General features: G+C 43.3%; 1 protein-coding gene across 10 annotated transcripts in view; it reads left to right on the top strand.

The window, feature by feature from the left end:
* The window catches only part of LOC126236693 (oxidation resistance protein 1), a 785,360-nt gene that overhangs the window by 700,208 nt on the left and 63,237 nt on the right, over positions 1-21,915 (top strand). The window lies entirely within an intron of this gene.

Below are 21,915 nucleotides of genomic sequence, written 5' to 3'. Positions count from 1 at the left end.
ACTCACGCCATTTGGCCACGTGAGCGAGTAAGCCTTTCTAAGCCGCTCCAGCCTGATGTGGTCAGAAAAGTTTTTGTTGACAGCTGGAGTCATTATTAGTGAGCAGATTCGGCCTTCGTTTGCTTCACGTGGGCTGAAGTATATGCAGATGGTGAGTCAGCACCTGTGCGACACTCAAGGGGTGACCTAATGACATCGTCTCATGGACAAATAGTTCAGACATACGGAAGTCCTTAGAGTAGTACTCTACAAAGAAAACTGTAATGGGGGTGGTAGAGGCAGCGTTAACATGATGTGACCTGGTGCTGCCACTTTCCAGTGCAAAATACATATGTTATTACCTTTTGAGTGTTCGGGTCTATGAGGACACTTGCCATAGCTTGACATTAACATCGTGATGATAGGTAAATAACTATGCATTACGATTAGGAACAACTTTAACTGGGACCATCACATAGAAAATGTTATGGGGAAGGCGAAGCAAAGACTGCGTTTTATTGACAAAGTGCTTGTAAGAAGTGACAGACCTACTTGAGAGGCGGCCTACACTGCACTCTTTTGTTATCTTCTGGAGTATTGCTGCACTGTATGGGATCATCGCCAGACAGAGAAAAGATTGACAGAGGACATCGAAAAAGTTCATAGGAGGACAGCTCGTGTAATATTATTGCAAAATAAGGGAGAAATTGTCACGAGTGTGATTAGCGAGGTAAGGTGGCAGTCATTAGAAGGCGCTTTCGTTGCGGCGAGATCTTTTGAAAAAGTTTCAACCACCATCTTTCTCTCCCGTATGTCATTATGTTCTGTCAATTAGAATTTGTACGGAAGGTTTAAAATTTTTTCTCACCTGCCCTTAGAGAGTGGAAGGGTGGAGAATTTGAAAGTGGTTTCATGAACACTGCCAATTACTGAAGTGTGAGTTACAAAGTGGTGGTGTAGACGTAGACGTAAAAGAAGGGGAAGTAGAAAAAATGGTGACTGTACCGACGGAGATGATGATTAAAATTTCTTCCAAAATGTGTAAGCGCAGGAAATTGATCGCGCTGAAATTCTGAAACTAGGGAAGTGGGAATGGAGTAATTGTCTGCCGGCAAGAACAGTAACTTAGTCATAATTATTCCATTGACAGTGCGCATAAATGTTCTATAAGGCAACAATTCTGCAGTACTATTTCACAACTTTTGTCAAAGCCGGCAAAGAAACTCTTACAATAATTCCACGTAAGAGATTCAGTTTTAAGTCGTTTCATTTTAAAACAACTTTTCGTGTTTGAGAAACTTCAACTGCTGGACAGGCGGGTTGTTAGAAAAACTAACCGCCTAAATTGAAACGGTTACTATTTGAGACGTGAATTAACAAACTGTGAATAAAGTATGCGAGGTGTGCTTTTGACCAAAAGTTCCGATAGCATTAAAAATTTTGCAAACATAGTAATAGCACTCCAGTAGTGACAGTACTGCAACGGACGTCGGACGTTCTTGCCCCCCCCCCCCCCTCTCTCTCTCTCTCTCTCTCTCTCTCTCTCTCTCTCTGGAAAACAATCATGTAGTGTTTGGTGTTTGAATACGATATCTGTGGTGCACTGCTTGACACTAGTCACTACGGCTAAATACCTAGGTGTAGCGTTGCAAAGCTGTTTGAAACGGAAGACCGCGTATAGAACATCTGTGTGACCCGTTATTGAGTACTGCCAGAGTGTTTGGGATCCCTCCCTCCCCAGGCCGGATAAGGGAAGACATTTAAGCAATTCAGAGGCATACTGCTAGATTTGGTGCCGGCAGGTTCGATCAAAACGAGAGCACTACAGAAAATAATCCGCCAATTGAAATGTAAGTCGCAGAAGGGAAGACGATGTTCTTTAAGCGAAACACTATCGGAAAAAAAAACAAAAAAGAGAACGGGCTTTCGTAGCTGATTGTAGAACGGTTCTGAGACAACCAACATACATTTCGCGTAAGAACCTCGAGAATAACAGAAATTAGGGCTCGTACGGGGGCATAGAGACAGTCGTTTTTCCTCGTTCTATTTGCAGGTAGAAAAGGAAAGGGCATGGCCAGTAGTGGTGGAAGGTATCTGTGCGATGCACCGTACAGTGACTTGCGAAGTACGTTTGTAGACCTAAATTCGACGGTGCTGTCTCTGTAAGTTCGTTCGTCCCATCACGTAAAGCTGTGATAGCTCCTGGAATTGATACATTTACTCAGCAATGATTCGCTTCAAACAGGAGTGCAAAATGCGGAACTGACGCTTCCGGAGGTACGTTCGTTCCTCCCAGTCACGCGAGGCGTTATACCCTCAGTGGTGCAGCGCTGTTAACCGCATGGCCGGCCGAAGTGGCCGTGCGGTTAAAGGCGCTGCAGTCTGGAACCGCAAGACCGCTACGGTCGCAGGTTCGAATCCTGCCTGGGGCATGGATGTTTGTGATGTCCTTAGGTTAGTTAGGTTTAACTAGTTCTAAGTTCTAGGGGACTAATGACCTCAGCAGTTGAGTCCCATAGTGCTCAGAGCCATTTGAACCATTTTTTTGTTAACCGCATGGGTTCCTTTTCCCACGAAAGCGTCCTGCAGGTTGCTGTGCTTAGGGGGAGCCCATATTTGTACGCTATAATTTGGTCCTACGCGTTTTGTTTGCTGAGGTGGAAGTGTGAGAGGAGCAGCAGCAGCGACATTAGTGCTGTACTTCCATCTTCTGTTTTGCACCATTTTTTCTGCTTTTATTTTTCTAACATTATTTGGTTACGTAATTTATCGGCTGTGCCTTTTTAAAGTGTATTTTTCATAATTGTACGGTTCGTTGGCAGAGTCTGGCAACGTAGGCCAGTGCGGTGGTGCTCGCACAGGAGGCAATCGGTTCGAATCTAAAGAAATCATCACTGGTGTATGCGAGTACAGGGATGTGCACGAGCTGATTGTGTACGGTTCCTGATCACCTTGCCCTTGGTGCTATTCGAGACTTAACAGGCTGAGTGTTAGCTCTTGATTCCTTCTGGTTATAAGGTATTAGAGACATATTACTAAACTTCATCTGCGTTCATTAAGACTACGCGTAATACACAGTTACACGTGGAAAGCTTACACATAGCAGTGACACCAGTGGAACGACGTTTTCTGGTAAACGTCTACCAATTTTCCATTGTGTCGCCAAAGTAGATTACCGAACACAAGACCTCTTGTTTGTCGTTTCTTGTTTAGCTGTCGCTAATGGGCAGCTAAGCGCTTCAGATGCCGATCGAGACACACTGTGCGTTTTACTTCGTGTATGAAGTACCATGTGTAAACAGAAATCCTTCCCGAGCGTCACTTCATTTGGTGCTGCCAGTACTTCAAAAGAACAACGAAAGGCTAATAATACAGAGTGTGATAGTATCCTGACTGAACACCACTTTCTTACGCACTTCCAACATGCTGGATGTCAGTAGGCAGCAGCTCACTGTGATTCAATGAAGTTATGAAACCATGAAAAGTTAGACAGAAACCGTCGAAGTTGCACAGCAGTTTGTTTTATGTAAATGGCGACAGCCATCTACGGCAAGATCTAACGTAACACCATAATGGGTGTGAGTGTTCTGTTTTCTCGTTTACCTTATGTAACTTCAAAAAGAAGGTGTTTTTTTTTTATATAAATAAGGCCACGGCAGTAGATACCATTTTCCTTTTGTGATGTTGGTTTAGAAACACTGTGATATTCCTAGATTATGCGTGTAACAAATAGAGTTCCAATTTACAAAGACAAATCGACCGTGTATAGCGATACTCAGTTCGACTTATTCAGGTGAACTACTGTTAATTCTTCAGAGTGCTCAAACTGCTTTGTAAACATTGCCGTTACTTCAATGGTGAGTCAAACCGCTGAACACGTCAGAACGCTTACTTTTTCTGGCGACGCGAACAGAAATTTCGTAACTTTCGCCACATCGCTAGTTTCCATAAATACTGGCAAGCTTAGCATAACAAATGGCCACAGAAATCGTGGTGATTGCGTTCGTAAGGATAACCGTACTACATTTCTGATTCATCGACTTATCTCGCATACTGTGTCGTCAGCAAAGACCGGGGAGAACCCACGTGAATACTGTAGTAAGCGTAGTGACAATGGCCACAAGGTTACGGTTAGTGATGAAAAGAGACGACATGCACTCAAAGAAACTACGTCACTGGACAAGGTTTACCATGTCGTCAGCGGAGATACGTCTTGCACGCGGAACTCGGCAGTCGCCTCGTTTGCGTGCCGCGCACGTCCGATGTGTCTAGCTCAGTGAGAGCTGTAGCACGGCGCTTTGTCCCAGGATGTCTGCGGGCGCGCGCTTAGAATATGGCGGCAGTACTCTGCTGCAAATCTGCAACCGATCACCCAGTCCTGGAATTGTCGCACGTGCTGCCATATATTTTGAGATGATAATCAGAGTCTAATCATCTCTCTGTGGGCAGGACGGAACGAGAACGGTAATAACTAAACTACGTTCTATCAGGCATCGGAGCACCCACCGGTTCCGACCGACCGCCGTATCGTCGTCAGCCGACAGGCATAACTGAATGCAGAATTCGAAACCAGAACAGCTGTTAGCATGAGTGACATATAAGTAGATATCGTAGGTTTTGCGAAACAATCAAATCACTTAAGAAAGGCAAGTCTTCCGGTCCAGATGGTATACCAATCACGTTCCTTACAGATTATGCAGACACAATAGCGCCTTTCTTGGCGATCATGTACAACCGCTCACTTGACGAAAGGTCTGCTCCTAAAGACCGGAAAGTAGCACAGGTCACACCAGTATCCAAGAAAGGAAATAGGAGTAACCCATTGAATTACAGACCCGTACCACTGACATCAATTTGCAGTAGGATTTTGGAGCATATACGTACTCGAACATCATGAATCACCTTGAAGAAAATGACTTATTGATACATGACCAGCACGGATTCAGAAAATATCGTTTTTTGTACAACACAACTAGCTCTTGATTCCCATGAAGTAATGACCGCTGTCGACAAGGGATCTCAGATCGATTCCATATTCCTAGATTTACAGAAGGCTTTTGATACCGTTCCTCACAAGCGGCTATTAATAAAATTGCGTGCAAATGGAGTATCGTCTCAGTTGTGTGACTGGATTCGTGATTTCCTCTCAGAGAGGTCACATTTCGTAGTGATAGACGGTAAATCATCGAGTAGAACAGAAGTGATATCCGGTGTTCTGCAAGGTAGTGTCACAGGCCCTCTGCTGTTCCTGATTTATATAAATGATCTAGGTGATAATCTCAGCAGCCCCATTAGATTGTTTCGTGGATGACGATGTAATTTAGGGTCTAGTAAAATCATCAGACCATGAATTCCAATTACAAAATGATCTAGAGGGAATTTCTGTATGGTCCAAAACGTGGCAATTAGGACTAAACAAAGAAAAGTGCGAGGTCATCCGCATGGGTACTAAAAGAAATTTCGTGTTATCGCGCAATCGGAGTGAGAGTGTCACTGATATACGCGAGCTGGGGTGGTAGTCACTGAAACAAAGGCGGTTTTCTTTGCAGCGAGATCTATTTACGAAATTTCAATCACCAATTTTCTCTTCCGAATGCGAAAATATCTTGTTGACACCCACCTACGTAGGGAGAAATGGTCATCATAATAAAATAAGAGAAATCAGAGCTTGAACGGAAATATTTAGGTGTTCCTTTTTCCCACGCGCCATTCGAGAGTGGAATGGTAGAGTAGTAGTATGAAAATGGTTCGATAAACTCTCAGCCAGGCACTTAAGTGTGAATTGCAGAATAACCATGTAGATGTATGGAGGGGCATGTGCTCAGCACACCGCTCTTCGGCCGTTGTTGGATTTCGTGACCGGAGGCGCTACTTCTCAGTTGGCCTCGCGCAGACTGAGTGCCATACAGTACTATTGTAGTGGACCATATGAGCCAAGTGTTTCAAATTTACTCGCAGATTTACACCAGTACAATCGTATTCCGCTACAATAGTGTTAATATTGCTATTCCATCAGCGAATTACGCAATGCGAACTTCGTTTCCTACCGTATACAGGGTGTCCCAGGAGACGTGGTCAATATTCACTGATATAAAAGAAACGATAATTCGGAGAAAACAAGTCTGGCAAATATGTACACTAAAATGATACCTTAAGAGCTATGAGCACATCATCTTCGATACTGTGAAACAGATTTCTTGAACTGAAGTCTTCATAGCTCTGAAGGCATGAATTTTAGAGACATTTCTGTTTCGTATGATCGTTGCTGTCCTGTCTCTGAATATTGACCATACCTCTTGACACCCTGTATGAGAAAATTTTCGGAATAAAACTTATTTAATGTGGTTTGGTGGCTCAGTACTTAAATCTGTCAGCGTAAAAAGAAATTTTTGTCTCATTTTTACAGACGGGTACACTCAGCACCGTGTTCCTGTGGCGCTGTTAGTTCATATACAAAAAAAAGTGCAGTGTTTGGGATTCAGCGTTAATCTGCACGTCTCCGTATAAGCGACTGAATAAACTTGCTTGGAAGAATGAGGACCGTTCTTTCTACCATTGAAATGTCACACCAAGCTTTTGATTGGCAGTAGCTATTGTAAACTCTTCCGTATTCAAACATGCCTGTCTCACCGTTTGCTTAATTGTTTGGAAAAGAAATCCACAGATGCTAGAGACAGGATCCTGAATGTGTTCGACTCGGTATTCTGTAATTTCTTGCTATCTGCTGCTTAGATATTGTGCTCAGATTACTTCCTTGCAGAGAACGTAGGCCCAGTTTAGTTACGTTGACCCTAAATCGATTGTATTGTGTGCAACTACCTAATTAATAGATATCACTATTTTCTGTGGAAACACCTGACCATCTTCGCAAGCCTGAAAGATTTAATAGATCTTTCGTTATTTAAATATGTCGCTGTGTATGGTGCTGGTGTTAAATACCATCTTGAAGTGCTGATAGCCCTTCCACCGATCCAAGAAAAATCACTGAAACTGTAATAGAAAGTTTTCATAACACTTCCTTTTAAAACTGCTATTACAGATATGTTTTTTCAGACGTAAGAAATGTCGCTTCTGTTCAGTTGTTGTCACCTGTAGCAGCTAATGCAGATAGCCTTTTTCACAATGAAACGTGGCACTAATCTAAAGAATTTATATGGGTCAAAGAAAAAAAATAAGAAAATGTTATTTGCTCCAGACGGTAACGTAAATACAGCAGGGCAGACATAATGTTTTATACAGTCTAAAAATTGAAGCTGGGACTATGAAACTTACTGATGTATTAGTCCTATGCATATTCGCCCTTTCGTGCGACAAATTTTTCACAGTGACGGATGGCTTGGTTGTAGAAGTCTGCATTTTGGATGTTCAGGAAACACCGGTAAACTCAGATTCTTTAAAGAATCGAACTCCCATGTATAAATCAGTTTCAAACATCTGATTAGTTTACAGATGTGTTGATCAGATAAATAGTTATCTTTAAGCATGTAAGCGACAAAATTTTCAGTAAAGGTTTTAAGCTACGCTAACTGAATCTTCCTTCGGTCCTTTGTAGCGCTTTTCATGTATTATTGTAAATTATATTTAAAGTTTGTTGGAAATCGCTAAGTGCTTTCATTATGAAGTAATGAATGAATATAAGCTCAGTAATTTAAGCTGCGTTTTAAAGAAAAGCTAGTTTCTCACACGTCTGAGTGTTTATTACTTCAAACTCTGTGTCGCACAATGATATAATTGTGCAGGTACATGGTGGTATATGTAGATACTGTCTGCAAACTATGTTATGAATCGAGTTTAAGTAGTAAAGAAATAATGAATTAAAACGTTATGCCTGATGCTGAAGTTTGGCTGTATGAACAGGGATCGTGAAGTTAGCGATAAACGTTTGTCCTTTCATCATTTTGTGTGTGTGTGTGGGTGGGTGGGGGGGGGGGGGGTGAAAGAAAGTAATAGTTTCGTGGAGGTTTGAAATTATGTGTCAACTTCGTTGGTAATTGCTAAGTGGTATCATTCTCAAATACTGGAGGGCTGAAGCCCGAGTATTTTATTTGCGCGTCGTCAGTTACTCTGGCTCAAAAAAGAAAAGGAGAAAAAAAACACACACACACACACACACACACCTGCGCGGTTTCGAGCTGTAAAACTTTCCTCATTGTGTTAAACCTGTAACATACCATAATACCTCGTAATGAGTAGTTTGACGAGAAACGGCGTCTTTATGCTAACGTAAGGAAAAGGAAGGAAAGATTGAGCCCAAACAAATCAATAATTCCCCGTACAAAGAACTGCGGTCATCAGCAAAATTAATGTTATGCATTTGGTGGAACAGCGACGGCGTGGAGTACTAGGAATTGCTTCCCCGAGCTGTAACCATCACTGCTGACATTTACTATCAACAACTGAGACTTCTTACAGGCGTAGTCAAAGAACAACGACCAGGAAGATGCTGAAATAATGCTACTCCACGATACCGACCGATCGTGTTGTGCTAGACCGACAAAAAACACTAACAGTAGTCGGGTTTGGAAGTCATTTCGCACCCACCCTATTCACCTTGTCTTGCGCCCTCAGATTTTCATATTTTCCACTCTAGCGAACAACACTGCAGAAAGCTCCTTTCCAGATGAAAATGCTCCCCAAGTCTCGACGAGTTCTTCATCTCAAAACTACGTGACATCTACAATCGCGGAATGGGAAAATTACCCCGGCAAATTTTCCGAGCGTAGACAGACTGTTGTAAATAATGAAGTGGAGTCTATTATTGGTGACTAAAGTCTCTATTGCGTGCGTCTGTCGTGTTTATTAAACTTACGGAAAAACACTACGAACTTAAGCACCAGCCCAATTTCATAGTGGCTTTATTACCGTGTATTGTTTTTTAATATCTAACAGAGGTAACTGTATGAGCCCTCAGCCAATATTCACACTCAGTTTGCGCTCTGTGAGAAATGTCACGTCAGCGACGTCTGCCACGACTACGCGAACGGCGGACGTCCTTGACAGACGTGACACCGCCGCAGTATGACTTACGCCCTTCCTTGAATCTGTCGGCGTGTTCGTGAAAGCGGTGACTGCGCCAGGGCCCGGAGACGGTCTTCGGTGCGGAAAGCGTGACGACGTCAAAGGCGCTGTCACTACGTTTCCCTCTGAGGTTGCGCAGGTTAACGGCAGCGGCCGTGCACACGAGCACAGACCACGCAACAGCCGAGAACTTAAGAGGTTGTGCTGAAAAGTAATGTCTCCGAATTTTTTTATTCTGTTCTCAATACCGGCTGAAGTGTTACATATCATGCATATTAATCGGTCGACTTTTCTGCTTCGCTGACGCAAGTCAAACATCCTACAGTGTCGGTATTAACAAACCGGTCTCTCGGTGGGAGAAATGTGTTCGCCGCCAGGGTGACTATGTTCAGAAATACGTATGTAGACATGAAGAATACAGATGTGGAATGTTAATAAAGCTTGTTTTATTTAAAAAGTTTTAAGAGTTTTCACATAAAAAGTTCGGAGGCGTTACATTTCAGCAGCCCCTTGTACATTAGGACAGGGCACTGTCTAGCTGCCTTCTGTCCGTGCTGTTAACAATGACCAGCGCCGGCACACTACTTAGATCTTCAAATACGAGCCAGCCGGTGTGGCCGAGCGGTTCTAGGCGCTTCAGTCTGGAACCGTGTGACCGCTACGGTCGCAGGTTCGAATCCTGCCTCGGGCATGGATGTGTGTAATGTCCTTAGATTAGTTAGGTTTAAGTAGTTCTAAGTTCTAGTGGACTTATGACCTCAGATGTTAAGCCCCATTGTGCTCAGAGCCTTTTTCACCAAATACGACGTAAACTGCAATGATGGTAAACCCACAGCTTTCCTAATCACACACTGGGAACTTAGTTTTGAAAACCCTTCTTAGACTGACGAAATCACCCCCCCCCCCTCCCCCCCGTTAACCTTGCCAGGAAAGCACCAAGATTCGTAATGAATAAAGTTTTATTTCAACATCTGTGGCCTAGTGGTTGACTGCGGAGATTGGAAAATAATCGACAACTCTAAGGAAGGTAGTGTAGTTCTCGTTTGCGACATGATGACATTGTCTGAGCCTGAAATATACGAAGAACGAGAGAGACAACGAGTGATCATACAGCGACACTGCTTATGCGTATTATACGTTGCCTGCAGCCCAATAAACTAGCAAGCAAAGGAGGACTCAGGCGTTCCTTAACCAGTTACCACGCTACGCATAATTACCTCGTAGCGGTGTCTTCTCACTCTGTAATTGGTTGTCTGATTTGAGCACAATAGAAACCGATTAAGAGGCCTGTGTTCCCTCTCCGAAGTAGGTGCTATTAGTTGTCAACTAATCCAGTCGTGTGAGAATCTATTACACTGAGAAAGCCCGTTATCCTCTAGTCTCTCCGCCACGGGTATACATTCAACCTCTGACGTGTTACACATTCACTTGGCGTTCATATTTTGGTGTGATATAATTTAGGAGAGATGGTGCTACAGACTTAAACTGTACATTGTCTTGAAGTTGACGCCTCGTTTTTAGATGCCCGAAAACATTAGCACACTGCTGTTTACCATTGTACATTGCTGTTTTAAATAGCAGATGTGCCACGTGAAAAACAGTGTCAGGAAGGAATTTTCAGGCTTTCTCTGGTCTTAAATGCATATTTCATCCAGTAATAAGACACATTTAGCCTCGTTAATGTAACTTTTTGTTATACGTTCCGAATAAACAAGAAGAGAAATATGTAATATGACAAGGCTGCTTTCTTCATCAAATATTTTCCTTAATACGGACTGATCTTTGGTCTACGTCCCCTCCCCGAAAATACTGAGCCCATATTTTCCTGCCTTTGGTTGGTTTCCGACCTTTCCTTCTTGCAGCGTTCACCCAAAGAGCTTTTAGAGTTTGATTTGTAGGAAACCTGAAGTCAAATAACAGAAGTAAAACCACTGCAGCAGAAGTATTCATCTCAACCAGAATTCATGTATATAAAAAAAAATCGCATGAACGAGGCCAGTTACGAATGAAATGAGATTTCGTTACACCTTTAGACTGATAAGACGATTACTAAATCCTTAGTAAATGACGCAGTCTGGCATATTTTATGAAAACACTTCCTCCAGAAACTAATGTCGGATGTGACTGAGACGTGATGGGCGTCGGCTTCAGGTTTGTGACGTCATGACAGTTCCCCTTATTATACCTCGATGATACTTACACATATGACAATAGCTCCAGTAACTAAGTTTCGAGCAAGCTTTAAAGGATTTTCCCCTTAGTTTCAATGTAGACGTGTGAACTGGTAATTGACCTAGCATACATTCCTAACTAGCTTCAGTGCCGTAGATGTTATGTGCCGCGCAGTGTGATTCGCCCCTGTGTGTTGCTGATGCTCACAGCGAGTGCAAGCCGCATGGGGCAACTGCAATAGTTTTAAACCGAAGGGCATATTTGAATCATTTGGTGTCAACGACGAATGAACAGTCTTCAGCAGTATGAAAAGATTAGTTGTACCATTTTGCGATAAGTATCTCATTCTGTTTTTGGGGGACTCGACTTCTATTGTTTCAGCTCAGTTTTCACTGTTTAAAGTAGTGCTGTGTTCGAGCAGTTTACGTCACAGTTTGGGAAATCTTGGGCTCTGCTCGATCTTTCGTTCGGCCCGCGATATAGTAACTCTCGTTGGTACTATACCCACGACCTGCTTTAACGTTTGTAAGGCATTGTGGATTTTATCAAACTGCGTAACACCGACTAAAATATCTTCTAGGGTCTACGTCCTATTCAACAACGGCAGCTAATCAATAAATAAGAGGCTGCGATCATGTTAGTCAAATTCACGAGCTTTAGCTGGTCCCACGACGTCTGTGGTGCTATTTGCAAGCCGGGTATTGCCGCTGTAATTTATTCTCGCGATAGGAATTACAGTTTACCACGATATATTTATTTCTTACGTTAGGCATTTAATTTTCTTTGATAATTATCCTTGTTTCATCTGAATCTAGAAATTCGAAGTAAATCGGCCAAGAACTTTCGGATATTTTTGGTAACAAACTTCCCCTCTATATATTACATACATAAATGTCTAAAGTCAAGTTATGAAATCTTATGTAGACAGTGATATTCCTCTTGTCTTGCTACCTTTGTGCGTGCGCTCAAGGTTTTTGTTTACATCTGAAGCGGATAAATTGTTGGATACAGTTGACGACGTGTTTGAATTACTAAAACTATAATTTTCAAATCGCCGGGATGTTAAGGTGTCTGGAAATACAGGAGCGGTATAGAAATCCTCGGGTAAGATACATGTAGGTGTATATCCTTTTGAATACAGGAGGGGACAAGCGTGCTTTGTACTTGGAACATAAATATAACTGTTACAATGAAGTGTGCCCTTTTATGACTATCGGCGAGCAGAGCAGGAGATAGCTGTCTCGCAAGGAATGCCCTCGCCTTAGTTTGTACACAAGCGCTCAGCGTCCTTGGAAACGAGTAGCGTGCGAACCGCCCGGCCGGCCGGCTTTCGCTTTCTCGAGCGCACCACCTGCGACTGACAAAGGTCGTCTGGACGCCCACGCGAGGCAAGCCGTTTTCCGTGCGACGGCCCACTAGCCGACAGGGCGACGCGTCCGCGCCACTCGGGGTCCCGCTAGCCCGGTTTCTGCAGTGGGTCAGTGACCGCGATAGAGAAAGCGGCATCGGCTGTGGCCGGCGCGCCGCCTGCACTCGGCTGTCACCCGCGGCGCTGCAGCAGCCGGTCAGGCCGTGGCCGCAGGCGCGGCGGAGGGGAGGGGAGGGGAAGCGGCAGCCTGCCGGCCGCTCGCATCCCTCCTGGCAGTCTCGCGCTAGCACTGGACGCGGTAGCCTTATATCGCTTCTCTCATGTGGTAAAACGCCAGCACAGCGCCGACGACAAGATGCCGAAACCACCGAAGACGCTCGCGAAATTCGCGAAGTATCTCAAGATGCGCACCAAGGTCAGTCCATCATCGAGGATAGAAAATCTTGTATCATTTGTGTTTTGACAGTTGGCCCATTGAAATGTGTCTCCGCTGGATGCTGCAACGCTACGTTGATTATTCCGAAAACTGCTGGTGACAGTCAAGTTTGCTGCTAACCACAGAGTGTCACTCTCAGCTGCAGAGTATTTAGTATATTGCGGAAATTCGAAATACTCGCAGCTTTTATTCTGGTGTTGGACTATGTTGTTTGTGTCTGTACGCCGTGGAACCACGTCCACTTTCCAACCTCAGCAGCAAATTAGAACATATAAACTACCATGTCGGTGATATAGCTAAAACCTGTGATACTAGTTCTGAGAAATATTCGCCTGAGTGGTATACTTCGATAAGTTAAAAGATTAACGTACAAAAACCTAGGCGTTCTTGATCGTTTATAAATGAATTAAAACATGAATTTTGATCATTCTGTAAGGTAGAAGCGCACTTTAAAAAGAATGTCGCAGCAAAATTACGACTCACATATCTTACTCAGACCAAGAAGCCCACGATCAGATCTGGTGACATCCCAGGTTAAGTTTGTCGTTCGATGTTAGGAATGTGGCGTTAATTTAAAATAAGCGCTAGTTAATTTAGCTTGGTAGATTTTTTTTTTTGTGTGTGTGATCAAGATAGTCCATTCGTAATGATATCACAGTATATCCTGAGAGATGGCCAGTGTAGTCACATATTACTTCATAGAGGCCTACTAAGTAGTTTTGGGGGTAGAATTAAACATCATTAGATTGCACAGAGCGCTGCCTTACGGATTCATCAAAGATCCGTAGGTTTACCGCGGAGCGGTTCTAAAGTTCCTTGGTATTACTGTCTCCTTTTTCGCGTACTAAGAAAATATTTTCACGTGAAAAGTTAGTTCTAAAAACATTTTATTCAAATAATTTCAGAAATAGAGCTGAAATAGGAGCCTGCTTCGCATTTTGAGAACGTCATTACCCATTGCACACTAGGGAGTGTTATTTGAGTATTTTTCATAAATTTCTGTTTTACAAATGTGTTGAAAGATTGTCTGCATCACATTTTATTCTGTACCGGAGTTCCTAATATACTATTAGTCCTCTTCGTATTGACATAAATATTTTCTCTGTTGCGTCTCTCGTACACAATATTTCGGGTAGAAGTCCTGTCTCACAGTTTAAATGTCAGAAGTCATTACAGAGGAAACTCAGCTGCGTGGTGATTTCATACGTGTTTTGTGTTCGTGACATTACGTTAAAATTGTCAGTTTTCGGTTGTATTGTTGATTCAAAATGTAGGTAGGTGTGTGTTTTTGATGATTAAGTGCTGAAACTTACGGACAGATGTGGTCTTTCATTCACTATTCTCACCGAATTCATCAGGCTCTAATTTCGATGCGTTCTTTATCGTAGAGCGTGATTATTTTTGTTACCTTTCAGCTTTGTTTATTTCTTCCGCAGATTGTTGGCACCATAGTAATCCTAAAACTATTTTCCATTCTGTGACGGTGGAGTCTCTATTAGAGCTCGCTACCGACATACCAATGTACTATAATCAGTGTCTACGTTCGCCGTGTAGTGGGCTACGCTACAACACAAGTCGTTTCCAGCCGGTGTCGGTTCACACAGAGGTGGTCATTAAGCCTGCTGCGCCTCGGCGCAGTGCTTTGCTGCTGCGGAACGTACGTGGAGGACGTCGGCTGGCATTCACACACCCGCGCAAAAGGCGCGGAATTGATGTTGGGGGACCACTTCCGTCCGGTCAGAGGGCCGGCGTGAATGCTGGCAGGACCCGCCTACCCAATTTCCGGCGCCAACAGCTGCAACACTTGTTGTTCTCACTTGTCCGTGCCTTCCCGTTTCCATCCATTCGTTAGCATGTAAATTTCATTGTATAGCGTGGGACCAGGTCATAGTGCAAGAGAAGAAAAGATCATTCTGATGGACAGTTTAGCCTCTCCGTTCTCGGAGGACGTCACGATGTACGGCGTAAATGATGGTTTATAGATTTTTGTAAATTTATGCGTCGTAGCCTGGTTTTCGCGTCAATGTCTCTAGATACTTGTCAAGTTGGGGTTTGTGGGAGTTAGATCGCCAGTACTAAGATAACTTCGCCTTCGTGATACTCCATTTTTTAGACTGTGCACGAAAACGTTCTCCTCCAGAACTAAGATTTAGAGTTTATCATCACTGCCAGGTTCATCCATGTACGTACTCTGCACCTAGCTTCTAAAAATTGTTTCGTAGAAGTCGTCCGTAAGTAGTGGCCTTTGCAGAATAAAACAATACGAACATCAGTGTTACATCGCGCATGCATTCAGATTGGCTCCATCCGATGACTGAGGCAATATGATAATAGCATGAATTTGCGGTTAGTCATGTATAACGCGAACTGCCTTGTTCATTGCGAGCTTGAGATTATACTACTACCAATTACAGTCATTTTACATTGTTCGCTTGTTGTTGTTGTGGTCTTTAGTCCTGAGACTGGTTTGATGCAGCTCTCCATGCTACTCTATCCTGTGCAAGCTTCTTCATCTCCCAGTACCTACTGCAACCTACATCCTTCTGAATCTGCTTAGTGTATTGATCTCTTGGTCTCCCTCTACGATTTTTACCCTCCACGCTGCCCTCCAATGCTAAATTTGTGATCCCTTGATGCCTCAAAACATGTCCTACCAACCGATCCCTTCTTCTAGTCAAGTTGTGCCACAAACTTCTCCTCTCCCCAATCCTATTCAATACCTCCTCATTAGTTACGTGATCTACCCACCTTATCTCCAGCATTCTTCTGTAGCACCACATTTCGAAAGCTTCTATTCTCTTCTTGTCCAAACTAGTTATCGTCCATGTCTCACTTCCATACATGGCTACACTCCATACAAATACTTTCAGAAACGACTTCCTGACACCTAAATCTATACTCGATGTTAACAAATTTCTCTTCTTCAGAAACGCTTTCCTTGCCATTGCCAGTCTACATTTTATGTCTTCTCTACTTCGACCATCATCGGTTATTTTACTCCCTAAATAGCAAAACTCCTTTACTACTTTAAGTCTCTCATTTCCTAATCTAATTCCCTCAGCATCACCCGACTTAATTTGACTACATTCCATTATCCTCGTTTTGCTTTTGTTGATGTTCATCTTATATCCTCCTTTCAAGACACTGTCCATTCCGTTCAACTGCTCTTCCAAGTCCTTTGCTGTCTCTGAAAGAATTACAATGTCATCGGCGAACCTCAAAGTTTTTACTTCTTCTCCATGAATTTTAATACCTACTCCGACTTTTTCTTTTGTTTCCTTTACTGCTTGCTCAATATACAGATTGAATAACATCGGGGAGAGGCTACAACCCTGTCTCACTCCTTTCCCAACCACTGCTTCCCTTTCATGCCCCTCGACTCTTATAACTGCCATCTGGTTTCTGTACAAATTGTAGATAGCCTTTCGCTCCCTGTATTTTACCCCTGCCACCTTCAGAATTTGAAAGAGAGTATTCCAGTCAACATTGTCAAAAGCTTTCTCTAAGTCTACAAATGCCAGAAACGTAGGTTTGCCTTTTCTTAATCTTTCTTCCAACATTTCTACGGAATCCAAACTGATCTTCTCCGAGGTCGGCTTCTACCAGTTTTTCCATTCGTCTGTAAAGAATTCGCGTTAGTATTTTGCAGCTGTGACTTATTAAACTGATAGTTCGGTAATTTTCACATCTGTCAACACCTGCTTTCTTTGGGATTGGAATTATTATATTCTTCTTGAAGTCTGAGGGTATTTCGCCTGTCTCATACATCTTGCTCACCAGATGGTAGAGTTTTGTCATGACTGGCTCTCCCGAGGCTATCAGTAGTTCTAGTGGAATGTTGTCTACTCCCGGGGCCTTGTTTCGACTCAGGTCTTTCAGTGCTCTGTCAAACTCTTCACGCAGTATCTTATCTCCCATTTCGTCTTCATCTACATCCTCTTCCATTTCCATAATATTGTCCTCAAGTACATCTCCCTTGTATAAACCCTCTATATACTCCTTCCACCTTTCTGCCTTCCCTTCTTTGCTTAGAACTGGGTTTCCCTCTGAGCTCTTGATATTCATACATGTGGTTCTCTTCTCTCCAAAGGTCTCTTTAATTTTCCTGTAGGCAGTATCTATCTTACCCCTAGTGAGACAAGCCTCTACATCCTTACATTTGTCCTCTAGCCATCCCTGCTTAGCCATTTTGCACTTCCTGTCGATTTCATTTTTGAGACGTTTGTATTCCTTTTTGCCTGCTTCATTTACTGCATTTTTATATTTTCTTCTTTCATCAATTAAATTCAATATTTCTTCTGTTACCCAAGGATTTCTATTAGCCCTCGTCTTTTTACCTACTTGATCATCTGCTGCCTTCACCACTTCATCCCTCAGAGCTACCCATTCTTCTTCTACTGTATTTATTTCCCCCATTCCTGTCAATTGTTCCCTTATGCTCTCCCTGAAACTCTCTACAACCTCTGGTTCTTTCAGTTTATCCAGGTCCCATCTCCTTAAATTCCCACCTTTTTGCAGTTTCTTCAGTTTCAATCTGCAGTTCATAACCAATAGATTGTGGTCAGAATCCACATCTGCCCCAGGAAATGTCTTACAATTTAAAACCTGGTTCCTAAATCTCTGTCTTACCATTATATAATCTATCTGAAACCTGTCAGTATCTCCAGGCTTCTTCCATGTATACAGCCTCCTTTCATGATTCTTGAACCAAGTGTTAGCTATGATTAAGTTATGCTCTGTGCAAAATTCTACAAGGCGGCTTCCTCTTTCATTCCTTCCCCCCAATCCATATTCACCTACTATGTTTCCTTCTCTCCCTTTTCCTACTGACGAATTCCAGTCACCCATGACTATTAAATTTTCGTCTCCCTTCACTACCTGAATAATTTCTTTTATCTCGTCATACATTTCATCTATTTCTTCATCATCTGCAGAGCTAGTTGGCATATAAACTTGTACTACTGTAGTAGGCATGGGCTTTGTGTCTATCTTGGCCACAATAATGCGTTCACTATGCTGTTTGTAGTAGCTAACCCGCACTCCTATTTTTTTACTCATTATTAAACCTACTCCTGCATTACCCCTATTTGATTTTGTATTTATAACCCTGTAATCACCTGACCAAAAGTCTTGTTCCTCCTGCCACCGAACTTCACTAATTCCCACTATATCTAACTTTAACCTATCCATTTCCCTTTTCAAATTTTCTAACCTACCTGCCCGATTAAGTGATCTGACATTCCACGCTCCGATCCGTAGAACGCCAGTTTTCTTTCTCCTGATAACGACGTCCTCTTGAGTAGTCCCCGCCCGGAGATCCGAATGGGGGACTATTTTACCTCCGGAATATTTTACCCAAGAGGACGCCATCATCATTTAATCATACAGTAGAGCTGCATGTCCTCGGGAAAAATTACGGCTGTAGTTTCCCCTTGCTTTCAGCCGTTCGCAGTACCAGCACAGCAAGGCCGTTTTGGTTAATGTTACAAGGCCAGATCAGTCAATCATCCAGACTGTTGCCCCTGCAACTACTGAAAAGGCTGCTGCCCCTCTTCAGGAACCACATGTTTGTCTGGCCTCTCAACAGATACCCCTCCGTTGTGGTTGCACCTACGGTACGGCCATCTGTATCGCTGAGGCACGCAAGCCTCCCCACCAACGGCAAGGTCCATGGTTCATGGGGGGGCATTGTTCGCTTATATTTGGCGAAATTTGAAACGAATTGGCTGCAACACTGCTTAAAGTATTTCCATTATGCAAAAGTAGTAAACAGAACAATATTATCCGAACAGAATTAAGTCGATTTGTACTTTAAGCCAAATGCCTCATTTCTATGGTCATTTAGTAGAACATTTGGTCTGATGACAGTCTTTGATATCTCGTACAATTTTCCCCGTTTGTCAGTCTGATTGTTGATATACTGCAGCATTTTCATCGCACGCGAGCGCTCCTACCATGGTGGCGGTTAGTTTCGTACCAGCGTTCCGTTTACTTGAAAACAATGGTTATCTGTTGGAACACTGGGTCGGTTACCGCAGTGTACCTCAACCAGTTACGATGCTGTTAGGAATTCGCTTAACCGGTGGTAGAGATTGCTCTCTGTATGTTGTGTGGCTCACAACTTGGTTACATTTAGGTCTTATACTCCGGCCAGAATGCCAGTGCAGCTGAAACATTTACACCAACAGCCCCCCCCCCCCTCTCTCTCTCTCTCTCCTCCGCCATTGTCAGTGCATGGCTGAGTGAATCAGAGCTCCACCGACGCTAACCGCTAGACAAGGTAATGTCGATTCAGAGAGTGTAAAACCCATTCAGTTGGTTGAAAGATCATAGAGCTCTCCATTTTTGCCTTGATAACTGAAGAACCTCGGATGAACATTCGAAAAGCTCCCCGTTGGATTTAGTAGAATTTGTACCCAGCTGGCAATCACAGAGACGAAAAATGATTTGGGAACAAAGGCGTGGGCCATAAGTTGAGTAGACGGAAGGGAAGAAAGGACGATAGCGGTTAACATTAGTCACCGGAGCACCAGCATCAAAACCTTGGTTGTATAAGAGCCTAGGTACCTCAACACTTTGAGAAGAGAGAGAATGGATTACGCCCCCTTGCCCCAACAACATCGGATGACCGATTAGGCACGCAGCTTCGTAATAAGTCTGTGCAAAGATTTAAGATAGCTTGATAATTTCTGGAGCGTGACGTAAGCACTTCTCCTGTATCACAACAGCCTAGGATCACATCATTTATTATGTTTATGTACGGTTTTCACAGCATATCATTTCCTCGGAGGTATTTAAAGCCCCATGGCACACTAGACATGATAGTATTCAGCGGTTAAAAATGCGCATAATTATCTTGGGAAAGCACGAAATAGGTACATAGGAGACTAAAATCTAGACCATGGTCGCGGTAGTCCATACGCCCCATCAGATAATTGAGCTAACGCAAAGTATTATTTGTGTTGAAACTAATCATAACAAGATCGGATATGATACGTCCGGTGAAAGACAATTATACGGTGCTAAAAGTGCGGATTTGTTGTAGCTTTCAACTTGCCTGTAAAAGAAAGAACGTTAGCATTAGATTACTGTCGTAAAATTTAAGATTTAATTTGGTACCAGTTCACGGTTCCCGCCAATATGTTAACAGTATAGGGTGCCATACGGCATTTTGTAGGCCCTATGTAACATGGCATAGGAAACTTAATTGTAATTAACTAATGCATAATCTATAAATTAAGACTTAATTTGTATAAAATATGGAGTAGTAAAATTTCCGATTGCTTAGTAATATTCTTCCCTAGGATTAAAGATCTACCGTAGTTACAAACTACCGCTTTGAACTGATAACTGGGATATCCGGGATCGCTCAGAATGACACAACAGGTTAAACTGATCCTGTCGTGAGGTTAGATCCGTGTATTCGTGATACCAAAGCCACGAAATAGAAGGTTTAGTCTGAACAGGTGTTATGCCCTTACGTTCCTGTGACCTTAGAGATGGCGTACCTAGCCGAAACACGGCCCAACACGGCATTTTTCACTGTGGGAGCTCAGGTCCGCATCTTTATACTTGGCGGAAGCAATCTACCGCCTTCCATCCGAGCACGCTCCACTGACAAATTCGCAAGTTAAATCAGATGATAAAAATCTCCAGCTGTTCCTTGGCTTTATGGTCTACCTTCACCTGGAGAGCGGATAACATTGTAAATGACTTACCCTAAACCTAGGGGAATGAACGAAAGACACTTTCGCTTTGTAGCTGGGTGTTCTTTGAACTGAATCTGGCACGACAGTTCTGCGTGCTTGACTGGTACTCCTACGCAGATGATTGCTCCAGTGAGGTATTCGGTAGAATCTGTATGGATTTGCGTAGTCTAGATGTATTAGCAGACGAAAGCTTTTATTTACAGTATATCCATTGTAGATGAGTTAGTCATAGAGGAACGATTGGTTTGCCCGCGGTAGTACCGATCGGTATCTGTTAAATTCCCAGTATGGCAGACGGTTTTGTGATTTTGCCGCACACTCGACTACATAGTGCACGTTTAACAGTCCCGTGTGTGCCATGTGATCACCCTCAAGCTGTAGTCTAAACCGTTATGTTTATGGCAGATGTAATCAAGTCAACGCGAGTATAAACTCTGCGGAATTCCTGCACGGCCAGCAATGGAGTGGGTGGCGTGGGTCGACATTTCCCTGAGCACATCGTGCAGCGCCCTACGTGACTCGTGACAGGCATTAGCGATTGTTGGCAGCGAAAGTTTGCGGTTCGTCTGACGCTCCTCTGGCGGGGAGCGCCCTAGGGTTTCTCGTCCTGAGTCACTCTAGCTTCCTCCTGGTTCTCGCGATGAATCATGCCCATTCGTGACTGGGCACTGAAAAGGTACTCGTTAAACACTTTACATCAGTTACTCGAAAGCGCGGAAGTAGTCATGCCACCCCCACCCCGCAAAACACACACACACACACACACACACACACACACACACACACACACACACACACACACACCAGAGAGAGAGAGAGAGAGAGAGAGAATTAATCGGCCGACCTACCAATTTCGTGGCAGCCTACACACGTCCCGACCAACTGCACTCGGCGATTACAGCGCCGCCCCCATTTTTATGATTTAAGTTCATTAAGTTTAAGATTTCTAGCCAGTGGCGGACGTTACTAGGACCTCGTATTCGGGGCTATTGTATCCCCACAGTTATTAACTAAAATGATCCCTGAAACCTGCAGCGTGATTTATAGCTGTCTGGGAAATACTTCATGCTAAAGCAAAATAATTAAAACAAAAAACGTTCGTGTGAACCTTATTAATTTGTTTACGTAGCATAAAAGACGACCTGTAATTTTGAATCGTATCGTATTTGAAGAAGACTGACTATACATGGTGGTAGCGCACTTCATCTAATAACTGTAGCAGATACATACGA

The sequence above is a fragment of the Schistocerca nitens genome, chromosome 2 (genome assembly GCF_023898315.1).
Source record: "Schistocerca nitens isolate TAMUIC-IGC-003100 chromosome 2, iqSchNite1.1, whole genome shotgun sequence".
Classification (NCBI taxonomy): Eukaryota; Metazoa; Arthropoda; class Insecta; order Orthoptera; family Acrididae; genus Schistocerca; species Schistocerca nitens.
The sequence above is the reverse complement of the archived record's forward strand: the minus strand, read 5'-3'. Positions and strand labels throughout refer to the sequence as shown.